A 14,030-nucleotide genomic window follows, 5' to 3' on the forward strand; every position below is an offset into this window, starting at 1 on the left:
GACTTATGAGGAGATTGCATAAGGTGTTTATGCTGGTGAGGTTGGTGCAGAATGTAATTCACGCCTGATGTGATACTGTGCATAATGCAGTTTATGTTACAGGCTCATGCTAAGTACCGTGATTACCAGTGGTCACTGGTTGTACGTTTATGATCTGTTTTACTTTTACTAAGTTCACTTTGTGATGGTTCTGACAGTGGTCCAGTGGGCCCTGTTAGGTGTAAATAATCCCTTGTAGATATGACCCAGTGCCAGTTGGCACCATGTATAATATGTGTTTACTATTCTAATATGTTATGAGAATACAAAGGCTGTTTTTTGATATAACCTTGTGTGGAGTTCCTTTTATAGTGTGCCTGGGATGTTGTTGCTGTGTGCGTGCGCAAATGCTTTACACATGGCCTCTGGGATAAGCCTGACTGCTCGTGCTAAGCTACCAAGGGGGTGAGCAGGGGTTATCTTTGGCGTGTAACTCCCTTGCCCTGACTAGAGTGGTGGTCTCTGCCTGGCTTTGGCGCAAGCCTTAGCCAACCAGAGATCCCATTTCTAATACAAGGTAAGCCACAAACAATTTACAAGGGTCTGTACGTAAAGTAGGGAAAATTTGTTCAGATATCGCAGAACGGATGAGTATGGTGGAATCACGCACGGAAGTCTTGGAAAAGTCAGTGGAAACCCTTCAGGTACAGTCCACTCTTCAGGATAAAACTATTAAAGATGTGCTGTGGAAATTGGAGGATTTTGAGAACCGCCAACGCCGGAATAACCTGCGGCTGCTCGGGGCGCCGGAGAACCTTGAAGGCAATAACACAAGGAAATTTGTGGTGAAGATGCTCAAGGAATCGCTACTGGAATTATCATCTTGGGACTGGGAAAAAGAAGTACAGAGGGCTCACGGATTTCCATTAACTCAAGCTAAGCATGTCTCAGAGACAAATGCATTACCATGGGCCATATTGGTGTTTTTCGGCAACTTTATCCTCAGACAGGCTGTATATGATTTAGCTCGACCCAACGCCAGGAAACAGTTTGAGAGCTTTGCCTATTTTGCGAAACCAGATTTTGCCCACGCAACAGTGGAGCGTAGATGGCGACTCAGACAATTAATGACACCATTTCAAAAGGCAGGGGTATTGGTATTTCTGAAAAATCCAGCTAGGCTCAAGGTGGTCTAGAAGGGGCAGAATTTCAACTTCAGCCGAGAAATACAAGCCCAAAAAATGTTGGATGATATAGTGTCAGAAACTGGAGGATCTAAGAGATTAAGTTTTTTCTTTTTCTTTCTTTGTGTTTTTTTCTTTAGTAAAATTCAGTATTGGAATTGTGTATAAAATCGGTTGAAAAATACGGGATTAAGGCATAATGTGATGTAATAGCAATAGTAAGAGAAGGAGTAGAAAGGTGGGCAGATTCGGAGGTCCTCACACAGGCTCATGCAGGGGGAGGGTGTCAGACAGGCGATTAAAAAGGACATGAGAAATGCAAGCATGTCAATGGAGGCAGGAAATGTATGGTGCGTAGAAAGAACCAGGACCTATGTGGCTAAAATGTTTCTACTATTCACTTGATACGGAGTTCTATCTAATAGACGATATTTAAGGGTATGGGGGTTTTAAAGGTTATGTCTATGAATATATGTGGTTTGAACGTTATAAAAAAAAGACAAAAGTAGCAGTGGGATTACAAGCACTGGGAGTCAATGTTGTGTGTCTTCAAGAAACACACATAGAAGGTTCTCAAACACATGTTTTAAAAACACTAGGGATCAGGGTGATAAGCGCAACATCACAGGGGGCCAGGGTCCGAGGGGTGGCTATTTTAGCTAAAGGGAGTGGGTTGGTGTTTTGCCGTTCTAAAGCAGATAAGTTACAGAAGGTCAATACAGGGCTGGGCAAAATATAACACTCTGCACAATATATGGTAGTAACAGTGATGATGCTGTAGTGTTTGATGATATTTCAAGTGAACTTACCCACTGGCCTTTACCACTGATGGTTTGTGGGGATTTTAATATTAATCTTCCCAACGCCTGGTCTATGGAGGAGGGATGGTGCTATACGGGACGGAAGCCTAAAGTATTTAAGGCATTACAAAATATGTGTCAGATACATAGTTTAGTGGATGGCTGCCAGACTGCAAATCTAAAAGACCCAAGGTATGCATTTTTTTCCAACCCACACTCCACCCACGCCAGACTAGATTATGTGCTCATCTCCAATTCTTTCAAAACAAAATACAGAGTAGAGAAATTGCAGCGTGTCTTATCGGATCATAATCCATTAATTTGTAATATAGAAGTAGGAACGGGTAACTCCAACATAAGATCCTGGACATTCGAGAAGATCCTGCTTCTAGATAGTGAATACTGAGCACACATGAGAGAATGTATCCTGAATTTTTTGGAAGATAATGTAGGGAGCACGACAATCGAAATTGTGTGGGACGCCTTAAAGGCCAGAGTTAGAGGAGAAACGTTACGATATTCTCTAAATGCAAATAAACAAGCCAGGGAATCTTTTAAGATATTACAGGATAATCTTAAATTGGCTGAAGAGGAATTGGTGTGGGCGGCTAGAACGAACAGCGAGATAGAATGAATACAAAGACAGGTTGCAATAGCCAAGGCAGCGATAACCAACACATTTACCGATAAAGCTGTAAAAAAACTTTAGCACAAAAAGAAATGGTCTATGAGGTAAACGAGCAAATTGGCCACCAACTTGCAGTGCGTACAAGACAAGAGGCCTCTTTAAACCTGATACGAGACATTAATGATCCTGTGTTAGGCCAAATAACTGACCCCAAGATCATAAGAGAAGCCTTTTGGAGATTTTATCATGATTTATATACTGCAGAGGAGGAGGGTGGGCAGCAAGATATCGAGGGGTACCTAAATATTATAGTGGGCGAAAAATTTGATGTAGAAAATCAGGCAAACTTTAGAGGATCTACCCGACGAGGAATAAATCTTAAGGACAATTAGAGGCCTGGCAAAGGGGAAAGCTATGGGAACGGACTCTATTCCGTCTAAATTTCATGTCACCTTTATAGAACAAATTAAAACTGTTCTTTCAGATCTCATGATAAATATTTTCAAGGGTGGTCAACCTCCGAGCTCCTGGTCAAGGGCAAAAATAGTTAACTTTCCAAAGAAAAATAAATCCCCAGAACAATTAGTATTTTATAGGCCTATCACACTCATTAGCGCTGATCCGAAAATATATTCTAAAATGCTGGCTAATAGAATCGCACCAATCATCCATAAAGTGCTCGCCAAACGACAACATGGATTTGTGCTAGGGAGATCCACTATAAATCATATCCAAAGAGTTATCACCCTTTTTTGATACTATGGATGTTGCAGGAGACCTTATAGCATTGGTTTTATTAGATGCGGAAAGAACCTTTGATAGGGTCTCCGGGCAATATTTGTGGGTCTCCATGTCCAGGGTTGGAATTAAGGATGGGTATATCAAAGCAGTGCAAAAGCTATATATTAAACCAACAGCTGCAGTAATGATTAATGGTATCCTTTCAAAAGAATTCACAATATCCCGAGGTACGCGGCAGGGCTGCCCCTGTTCTCCGCTGTTATTCACGATTTATATCGATCCTTTTATTCGTAAACTTGAAGAAAATACAGAAATAACATCTTTATGGTCTCAGAATTATCCCACCAAATCCTTAGCCTATGCGGATGATATCGCTCTGGTAACTGCAGGTCCTAATACCGCCATGACAGTTATTAAAGACGAGGCCAAGAGTTTTGGTCAGGTCTCAGGCTATGCTCTTAACCAAGGCAAAACACAGATTGTTTTGAATGATAAAACAAAAATGAATGGCATACATGTCGTAGAGAAGGCTATATATTTAGGGGTCTGCATATCATCCAAGCTAGAAAATGTGGTCAAAATAAATCTAGTACCAATTATGGGTACAATGCAAAAAGATCTTCAACGTCTTGATAATCTGCATCTTTCTTTTATAGGTAGAGTTTTAGATGTGGAATGTTTTACAAGGAATATAGCACAATACTTGAAATCTACTATTAAGCACAGAAAGCATCTGTGAAGAATGTTTTACTATGAATTCTGTACTGTGATTAAGTTTTTAACTCTTTTCTTAAATTAATATATTAGTTTTTTTTAAAGAAACTCCTGCTTGTTTACAGTGCTCAATAACGATGTCATGAAATCATCAATTGAAAAGAATTTTTAAACTTAATGTTTTAATGAGATAGAAAAATTGTTCTTAATCACTGTTGAAAATTGTGCTTTTATGATTTTTTGGTATCACTATATGAAAACCGAATAAAGATAAATTGATTGATTGATATAGGTAGAGTTAACGTTATTAAGATGGTGTTTTTTCCCAAGATTTTATATGTGTTCAGAGCAATATGTTTAGAATTTTCAACACAATGGTTTAAATCAATAGAGAGAATGTTTTCTAGTTTTATTTGGGCTTATTCACAACCACGGCATGCTTATATATTCCTCACCCTCTCTAAAGATAGGGAGGGCTGGCACTCCCAAATTTAAAAGCATATTATTGGGCTTCCGTCTTGCTATATAGCAGAGAGTTATTACAGAACACTAGTGAGGAAGTACAGTTGGATAGTACACCATCCATTTTCGAACTTGTGCTTGGCAATGAGAGTAGAGGTTATCTCTGGCGCCATCTACATAATAGTTATCATAAAAAAGTCAGGTACAAAACTCTATATAGTGGGTTTAAAGTATGGAGTTCAATAAGAAGAATGCTTGGAATTGGTAGAATTTCTTTTTACACTCCCCTAACCAACAATCAAAAATGGAAAGATGCAGGAATTGTTCAGATAGGTTGCCTACTCTCCCCTATAGGGATACAATCCTTTAAAGAAATAAAAAAGGATTTTAATTTAGATTGGCGAGACTTTTTTAAGTACCTTCAAATTAGAGATTTTTTGGCACGAAAGGTTGGGGAAAGGTTAAATTTGAAAAAGTAGAAATTCTGGAGAAACTACTTCACACTGAAACAAGCACCATTGGGGAAATATATACTCTTATTAATACGGTATTCCCATATGATATGGATAAAGTCTCAAAGAAGTGGCAGGAGAAAGTAGGGATTTCAAATGAGGAATTTAAGTATGCATATGTCATGTCACAAACTATTTTAATGTCGACAAAATTACAAGCACAGTCTTTTAAAACATGTATTTTTTTTGTATTATATGCCAGATAAAATTGCTAAATGGGGGAGTGGTAAGGGAACATTCTGTCCGAGGTGCACGCTATATAATGCAGATGGCATTCATATCTTCTCCGCTTGTGTTGAGGGTGGGTTTTATTTTGTTACTATCTTTATTAAAGATTGTATAAATAAATAAAAAGAAACTCTCACATTCACTCGCTCACCCATACAAGTACTCGCACACTCATGTACTCACCCATATAACCACTCATACTGCTACTCACTCACCAATACAGCTACTCACACACCAACTCACTTACCCATACAGCCACTGACACAGCTACTCACTCACCCATATAACCACTCACTCACTCACCCACACACCCACAGAACCACTTATATATTCATTCACATATCCATACAACCTCTCACAAACCCACTCACTCACCCTTACAGCCAATTCCACAAACATTCACTCTCCAATACAGTTACTCACACCCACTTAGCTATACACACTCAAACATCTACTCACTCATAATTACAACCACTCACACACCCACTCCCTCACCCATACAGTCACTCTCACAACCACTCAGTCACTCATACAGCCAACCACACACCCAATCACGTACCTATACAGCCACACACATAGCCACTAATTCAACCATACAGCCACTGACATACCCACTCACTCTCCAATACAGCCACTCAGTCACCCATACAGCTGCTCACATACCCACTAACACATCCATACAGCCACTCACTCAGACACTCACTCACAAACCCATACAGCCACTCAGACATCTACTCACACACTGATACAGACAGTCACACAGCCACACAGATGAGATCATAGAAATAATGGCTAATTACTAGTACAGAAAAAATAGGAATTTAACTTATGCTGTAGCCTAGAATATCTCTTTAAGTCTCAGAAACATTTACAAAACACTTAGACTCACGGTATGTGTCCCCGGCTATGTCATGAGTGATGTAATATGTGAGGTCAGCTCAGGTAACTATAACTGCTGAATTTCTCTAGTTTTGTATGAGTAAAATGAAAGCCTAACTATAATGACCCCATAACCCTCGTTTTTTGTGAGAAAAATTATATATATATATATATATATATATATAAATATATATATATACTCACAAACTAAGTTCCCCTTGAGGTGGAGGCACACTCAGGATCGTCGCTCAGGTCTCATGTACATAGCCCCTTAGAATTTGCTGCCAACACGTTTCAAGCATTACGCCCTTTCTCATGGGCAGCCTGTGAAGCAAAAGAATGGCGGTCAACAACCAGCGTTTTCCCTCATCGGTTTTTATTACTCCTTGATTCAATAATTTTGGTGCATTTTGGGGCTAGTAGTTGCAATGGGATACGGCCAAACCATTTCAAGCTTTTAAAACAATCACTAATCAGGGAAACAAAATGTCACATGAGAAATGCAATTGCAATACCAGGCATCTCCTGCTTCGCCTCGCCGCTCGAGCGTCAGCGAACCCACAGAGTTCATGTGGTGGTGCCATCCGTGACCCGGGGCGGTCACTCAGATATACAAACAAAGTTCACCTTGCGGTGGAGGCACACTCAGGATCGTCGCTCAGGTCTCATGGACATAGCCCCTTAGAATTTGCTGCCAACACGTTTCAAGCATTACGCCCTTCCTCATGGGCAGCCTGTGAAGCAAAAGAATGGCGGTCAACAACCGGTATTTTCCCTTATCGGTTTTTATTACTCCTTGATTCAATAATTATGGTGCATTCTGGGGCTAGTAGTTGCAATGGGATACCGCCAAACCATTTCAAGCTTTTAAAAATAATCAGTAATCGGGGAAACAAAATGTCACATGAGAAATGCAATTGCAATACCAGGCATCTCCTGCTTCGCCTCGCTGCTCGAGCTCCAGCGGCAGCGAACCCACAGAGTTCATGTGGTGGTGCCATCCGTGACCCAGGGCGGTCACTCAAATATACAAACAAAGTTCCCCTTGCGGTGGAGGCACACTCAGGATCGTCGCTCAGGTCTCATGTACATAGCCCCTTAGAATTTGCTGTCAACGCGTTTCAAGCATTACGCCCTTCCTCATGGGCAGCCTGTGAGGCAAAAGAATGGCAGTCAACAACCATCGTTTTCCCTCATCGGTTTTTAATACTCCTTGATTCAATAATTATGGTGCATTCTGGGGCAGTAGTTGCAATGGGATACCGCCAAACCATTTCAAGCTTTTAAAAACAATCAATAATCGGGGAATCAAAATGTCACATGAGAAATGTAATTGCAATACCAGGCATCTCCCGCTTTACCTCGCCGCTCGAGCTCCAGTGGCAGCGAACCCACAGAGTTCATGTGGTGGTGCCTTCCGTGACCCAGGGCGGTCACTCAAATATACAAACAAAGTTCCCCTTGCGGTGGAGGCACACTCAGGATCGTCGCTCAGGTCTCATGTACATAGCCCCTTAGAATTTGCTGCCAACGCGTTTCAAGCATTACGCCCTTCCTCTGGACAGCCTGTGAAGCAAAAGAATGGCAGTCAACAACCAGCGTTTTTCCTCATCGGTTTCTATTACTCCTTGATTCAATAATTATGGTGCATTCTGGGGCTAGTGGTTGCAATGAGGAACCACAATCCCGAAACTTCACCAATCCCACGACGGAAATCGGGTACGGACCACAGTGTGCTTAGAAGATAAAGTGCTTTATTGCAGAAGGATTCACAGTATATATATATATATATATATATATATATATATATATATATATATATATATATATATATATATATATATATATATTACCTACTGGCGGTCGCCAGTAGATAGTTATAGTCAGGACCACGTTTCCATAGGAAATCCGCAACATTCTATTTTGAATAACTTTGGTGCCGGTTGACGAATCCTCGCGAATTTTTCAAAATAGGTGGGGCGCTATGCTCCGCTCCTACCCTGAAAGTCTCGGGGGGATTCGTCAAGCGGGGGCTGAGATAAAAGGGGGGTCCCAAAACGCGTTTTTCCCATGCATTTTTCCATTGGACCTTTAGACACAGCTACAGCCCGAACGGCTGAACAGAATTACTTGAAATTTGGCAGAGAGGTAGTCCTCAGGTCAAGGAAGTGCCTTTTGTAGGTTTGGTGTAAATATGTTCAGTAGATTCAGAGAAAATAGCCTTTAAATCAATATATATATCTGAGCCAGCGTACGGTGCGCTTAGGGTGCGCTTACCGTACGCGTACGGTGGCGTGCGCGAGCGCGATTCTGATTGGCCCTTAGATCTTAGTAAACATTCGAATCGGTCGAAACCAGGAAGCGGCGGCCGCCATTTTCTCTCTCGCACTCTGACAGGGGGTTGAAAAACCAAGTGCAAAAACATGTAAAGGGGCTGTTTACACAGCTCCCAAGCACCTAGCCATGTCGAGTGAAAAAAGGCAATTTTTGAAAATTTTGCCGATTACGCTTACCGTACGCGTACGGTAACAAATAATAATAAAGGGCACCTTTTGTGCATGGCTTATTAGAGGTAAACAAAACATATATTTTACCTGTCACAACGATGCTCGTCATATGTCCTCCATGTGCGCACGGTGCGCGAAGCGCATCGTGCGTTCATGGCCCATCTAGCGTAACGTGGGCACGCGGTGCACGAAGCGCACCGCGTGCTCACTGTGCGCGCACGGTGCGCGAAGCGCACCGTGCGCGCACGGAACGAACTGCGTTAAGTGGGCGCGCACGCCACAAATGGCGTAAAGTAACTTGGCATTTAAAAAACCGTACAAATTCACTGAAAAAACCATAGGTTTCACACACGTTATAGTTAGGAATTAGCATTTAAAAAACCTTGCAAATTCACTGAAAAAACCATAGGTTTCACACATGTTATAGTTAGCTGGACATTTTACTGATAAAAAACCAATGAAATTCCCCCGTTATAGTTACTGTAGGCAACTATAACTCACGCGACCGTAATCCTCTGCTGATGACATATGTGTCTTTATGAAAAAAAAATATTTGTAATATATGTATAGCTACAATTTAATGGAAGAAGACATGGGCAAATAAGTGTCTCAATACAGTATTAGCATCAGCAGAGGATTACGGTCGCGTGAGTTATAGTTGCCTACAGTAACTATAACGGGGGAATTTCATTGGTTTTTTATCAGTAAAATGACCAGCTAACTATAACATGTGTGAAACCTATGGTTTTTTCAGTGAATATATATATATATATATATATATATATATATATATATATATATATATATATATATTCATCACCAATTTCCAACAGGATTTAGCAACGCACTCCACGGACTCTCTTTCTTCAAACCATTTTATTTATTAAGGGCAGACCGGTTTCGGCTTTCCGCCTTCATCAATGCCTCATTTGCATGTCATTCACAATGCCCCCATTTAAATATCCATGTGTATTATCCTATTGGTCAGGAAAAATACGGAGAGTGATGACGGACTTCAATGCAGATAGTCTTATTTAATTAATGTTCGGCAGGAAGTGGCATTTGGTGACGAGTATGTAAATGCCTGCCAGAACCGCCGCCACTTACCAGGAAGGTGATCCTCATCGACACTGAGTCGCCGTTTACGATAAATGGAGCAATTTGGTTACCAAACTGATAGCTGTGAACTTACCCCTGTGCTTAAGTGGAGAACGGCAGGGCGAGGAATGATTTTCAAACAGCCCCCATGGTGAGTGAAACCCAGCGTGGTGATTTACAATACGTGAACATGCTCATGCTTACAGGAAAATACATTACTACAATGGACCTGTTTAAACATGCAGACTTTCTCACTTAGAGTGTACTAAGATCAAACATGCTGATATGGAAGACGGAACATTAATTAAATAAGACTATCTGCATTGAAGTCCGTCATCACTCTCCATATTTTTCCTGACCAATAGGATAATACACATGGATATTTAAATGGGGGCATTGTGAATGACATGCAAATGAGGCATTGATGAAGGCGGAAAGCCGAAACCGGTCTGCCCTTAATAAATAAAATGGTTTGAAGAAAGAGAGTCCGTGGAGTGCGTTGCTAAATCCTGTTGGAAATTGGTGATGAATATTTTGCGTGAAAACCACTATCGCGCCAACGACACCCGCCCACAAGTTGTTCGGCAGGAAGTGGCATTTGGTGACGAGTATGTAAATGCCTGCCAGAACCGCCGCCACTTACCAGGAAGGTGATCATCATCGACACTGAGTCGGCGTTTACGATAAATGGAGCAATTTGGTTACCAAACTTATAGCTGTGAACTTACCCCTGTGCTTAAGTGGAGAACGGCAGGGCGAGGAATGATTTTCAAACAGCCCCCATGGTGAGTGAAACCCAGCGTGGTGATTTACAATTCGTGAACATGCTCGTGCTTACAGGAAAATACATTACTACAATGGACCTGTTTAAACATGCAGACTTTCTCACTTAGAGTATACTAAGATCAAACATGCTGATATGGAAGACGGAACATTAATTAAATAAGGCTATCTGCATTGAAGTCCGTCATCACTCTCCGTATTTTTCCTGACCAATAGCATAATACACATGGATATTTAAATAGGGGCATTGTGAATGACATGCAAATGAGGCATTGATGAAGGCGGAAAGCCGAAACCGGTCTGCCCTTAATAAATAAAATGGTTTGAAGAAAGAGAGTCCGTGGAGTGCGTTGCTAAATCCTGTTGGAAATTGGTGATGAATATTTTGCGTGAAAGCCACTATCGCGCCAACGACACCCGCCCACAAGTTGTTCGGCAGGAAGTGGCATTTGGTGACGAGTATGTAAATGCCTGCCAAAACCGCCGCCACTTACCAGGAAGGTGATCCTCATCGACACTGAGTCGCCGTTTACGATAAATGGAGCAATTTGGTTACCAAACTGATAGCTGTGAACTTACCCCTGTGCTTAAGTGGAGAACGGCAGGGCGAGGAATGATTTTCAAACAGCCCCCATGGTGAGTGAAACCCAGCGTGGTGATTTACAATACGTGAACATGCTCGTGCTTACAGGAAAATACATTACTACAATGGACCTGTTTAAACATGCAGACTTTCTCACTTAGAGTGTACTAAGATCAAACATGCTGATATGGAAGACGGAACATTAAATAAATAAGACTATCTGCATTGAAGTCCGTCATCACTCTCCGTATTTTTCCTGACCAATAGGATAATACACATGGATATTTAAATGGGGGCATTGTGAATGACATGCAAATGAGGCATTGATGAAGGCGGAAAGCCGAAACCGGTCTGCCCTTAATATATAAAATGGTTTGAAGAAAGAGAGTCCGTGGAGTGCGTTGCTAAATCCTGTTGGAAATTGGTGATGACTATTTTGCGTGAAAGCCACCATCGCGCCAACGACACCCGCCCACAAGTTGTTCGGCAGGAAGTGGCATTTGGTGACCCCACTGCAGAAGTGCAGGTCTCTGGCACTAATCATTTTCAGCGCTGTTGGGAACGTTGTGCTTTCAGTTGGTGGAAATCGAATTTTGGGAAGGTGAGCAACAATGAACTTACATGCTAACCTACTACAGGATTAACAGCGCTTTCATCTGGCAGCATGCACTATGCTAACATTGTGGATACTACATCTACCATGATGCCGAGTGAACCAGGGGCGTGTATTTAAATGAGGCGCAGGTGCGCTTTGAAATGTTTGCTGCTTCCTGAATTTGCCTTGGATTTTAATGCCAGTGATCAAGGGAAATGCTGCCCGAAACATGTTTGGTTTTTAAGGCAAAGCTGAATAAATATGCTTGTAAGGACAATGTTTACGAGCCTTCCTTCTGCCAGCAAGATAGGAATTAATTGCCACAACGTGAGAGGCCCTCTAATGCAGAGTAACTTTTTTGTGGATATATATATATATATATATATTAGCTCCAAACCGGATTCCATGCATTCGAATCAGGCACCGACTCCGTGGGATGATTCTTAAAGAAATGCTTTATTTCAAAAAAGCTGTGGCTCAGACGCGTTTCGGCGAACGAGTCCGCCTTGCTCACTGTGTCAGACCCAGTTCACATACACTGCTTATAAGCTGATTACGTGCACATGATACACCCCCCCCCGATTACTTGGCAACCAATCACAAACAATTAACATGAAAGAAATACTGTTGTCAAACAAGTCTTTCCTCAGACAAGTGTCACTTTGAAAAATATAGCGATACAAAGTATTCAAAAAAGAGGCACATCAGTCCATCATTATTCGTATTGATGCGGGAAAAATTCCCAAAGAAACAGTGCATTATCAATAAACATTTGAAATAAAGCCCAAGTGGGCATTCATAAAGCACTGTATAGGAAATCTAGTATTGATGACCAAAAACAATGAAGCCACATGGTATTTATCTATAGTTGCCATGTATTAACATAGGGGGACTTGCTGAGCACGTATTAAACAATTTAGCTAAACCAATAAACAAAAAAACTGGATTAAGACTCAAAGGATTGTTACAAGGATTTTTTGAAGAAGCAGTTTGGATTTTATAGATGAACACTTAATGCTTCGTCGGCATTCAAGCCATTAGGAATCTTACAATCTAATTGAATTATGTATCGTGACTCCAACTTTCTTAGTGCAAGTTGTCTATTTCCACCCCTGACATTTTTCTTAATACTGTCAGCCACAAAATATACCAAATCTTCTGCTTTACCATCATGTACTCTGTTGATATGTCGAGCAACTGGGTATGTCGGGTCTTTGTTATTAATTGCCCTTAAATGTTGCAGAATTCTGACATGTGCCGGGTGAATGGTGCTACCGACGTACATCTTGTTGCATGTACAGCGTAGTACGTACACCGCAAATTCAGTTTTGCACGTGAAGTGCTCCCTGATCTCAATGGGAGTTTTTCTAAGAGGGGTCACGATGGATTTAGTGTTGATTCCGAACTGGCAGGCTTTGCACTTTGTGCATTTAAAGAATCCTCTTTGGGTTTTTAGCCAGCTGGTACCTTTATCAGGTACAGGAGCATTTGATACAAGTTCCTGTTTCATGGACTTAGCTCTCCTGAAAGTTAACTGGGGGAACTTAGCACATGAAGGACCTATAACAGGGTCACATCTTACTATCGGCCAATGTCTGTAAAGAATTTGTCTAAATCTCTGATGGAAACTGTTATAGCCAATAATTAGCCTGGGTGTCTGTTGGGCTGTTTCCCCTAAGGTTAGTTTTGGGCCCTTGTTCTTGAAAAGAAGATCTTTTCTTTCGATATTTTGACACATCTCTTTGGCTAGTTTAAGAGTCTTTTCATTGTAGCCTCTATTCTTGAGTCTTGTACACAAATTGTTTGTTGCTAAAGTAAGGCTCTCAGTGGTGCTACAGTTCCTCTTCATACGGAGGCATTCGGCAAAGGGAATGCTTTCAATGAGTTTAACAGGGTGAAAACTCTGAGCATGTAAGATGGCATTCCCTGATGTCGGTTTGCGGTGTGTACGTGTGTGTATACGGTTTCTCATGGTGTAAAGTTCTAAATCAAGAAACACAATGGACTGTTTATCTATAGTGCCTGTGAACTTAAGGTTTAAATCATTGGTATTGATCACATTCACAAAATCAATGGCACTCGACTCACTGCCCTTCCAAACGATAAAGATGTCATCAATATAACGTTGATATAAAACGACATTTTCACACATTTGAGTATTGCACTGTGTCATGAGTACTTGCTCCTCCCACCAGCCCATATGCAAATTCGCATAGCTGGGGGCAAAGCAAGTACCCATGGCTGTACCTTGAACCTGTTTATATACAAGCCTATCAAACAAAAAAATGTTGTTGGTTAAACACCACTCCACCATATTTAACAACATCACTGTATGTT

General features: G+C 41.3%; 1 protein-coding gene and 1 long non-coding RNA gene across 2 annotated transcripts in view; one reads left to right on the plus strand and one right to left on the minus strand.

Moving 5' to 3' along the window:
* LOC146812054 (fer-1-like protein 4) overlaps positions 1 to 14,030 on the plus strand; it is a 1,053,957-nt gene that overhangs the window by 646,782 nt on the left and 393,145 nt on the right. The window lies entirely within an intron of this gene.
* Positions 6,491 to 14,030, minus strand: part of LOC146812055 (uncharacterized) — a 149,574-nt gene continuing 142,034 nt past the window's right edge. Inside the window, exon 4 of the long non-coding RNA XR_014966815.1 lies at positions 6,491 to 7,693. This is a non-coding gene — a long non-coding RNA (uncharacterized LOC146812055). The remainder of the gene's footprint in view (positions 7,694 to 14,030) is intronic.

This window comes from Triturus cristatus, chromosome 7, assembly GCF_964204655.1.
Source record: "Triturus cristatus chromosome 7, aTriCri1.1, whole genome shotgun sequence".
NCBI classification, from domain to species: Eukaryota; Metazoa; Chordata; class Amphibia; order Caudata; family Salamandridae; genus Triturus; species Triturus cristatus.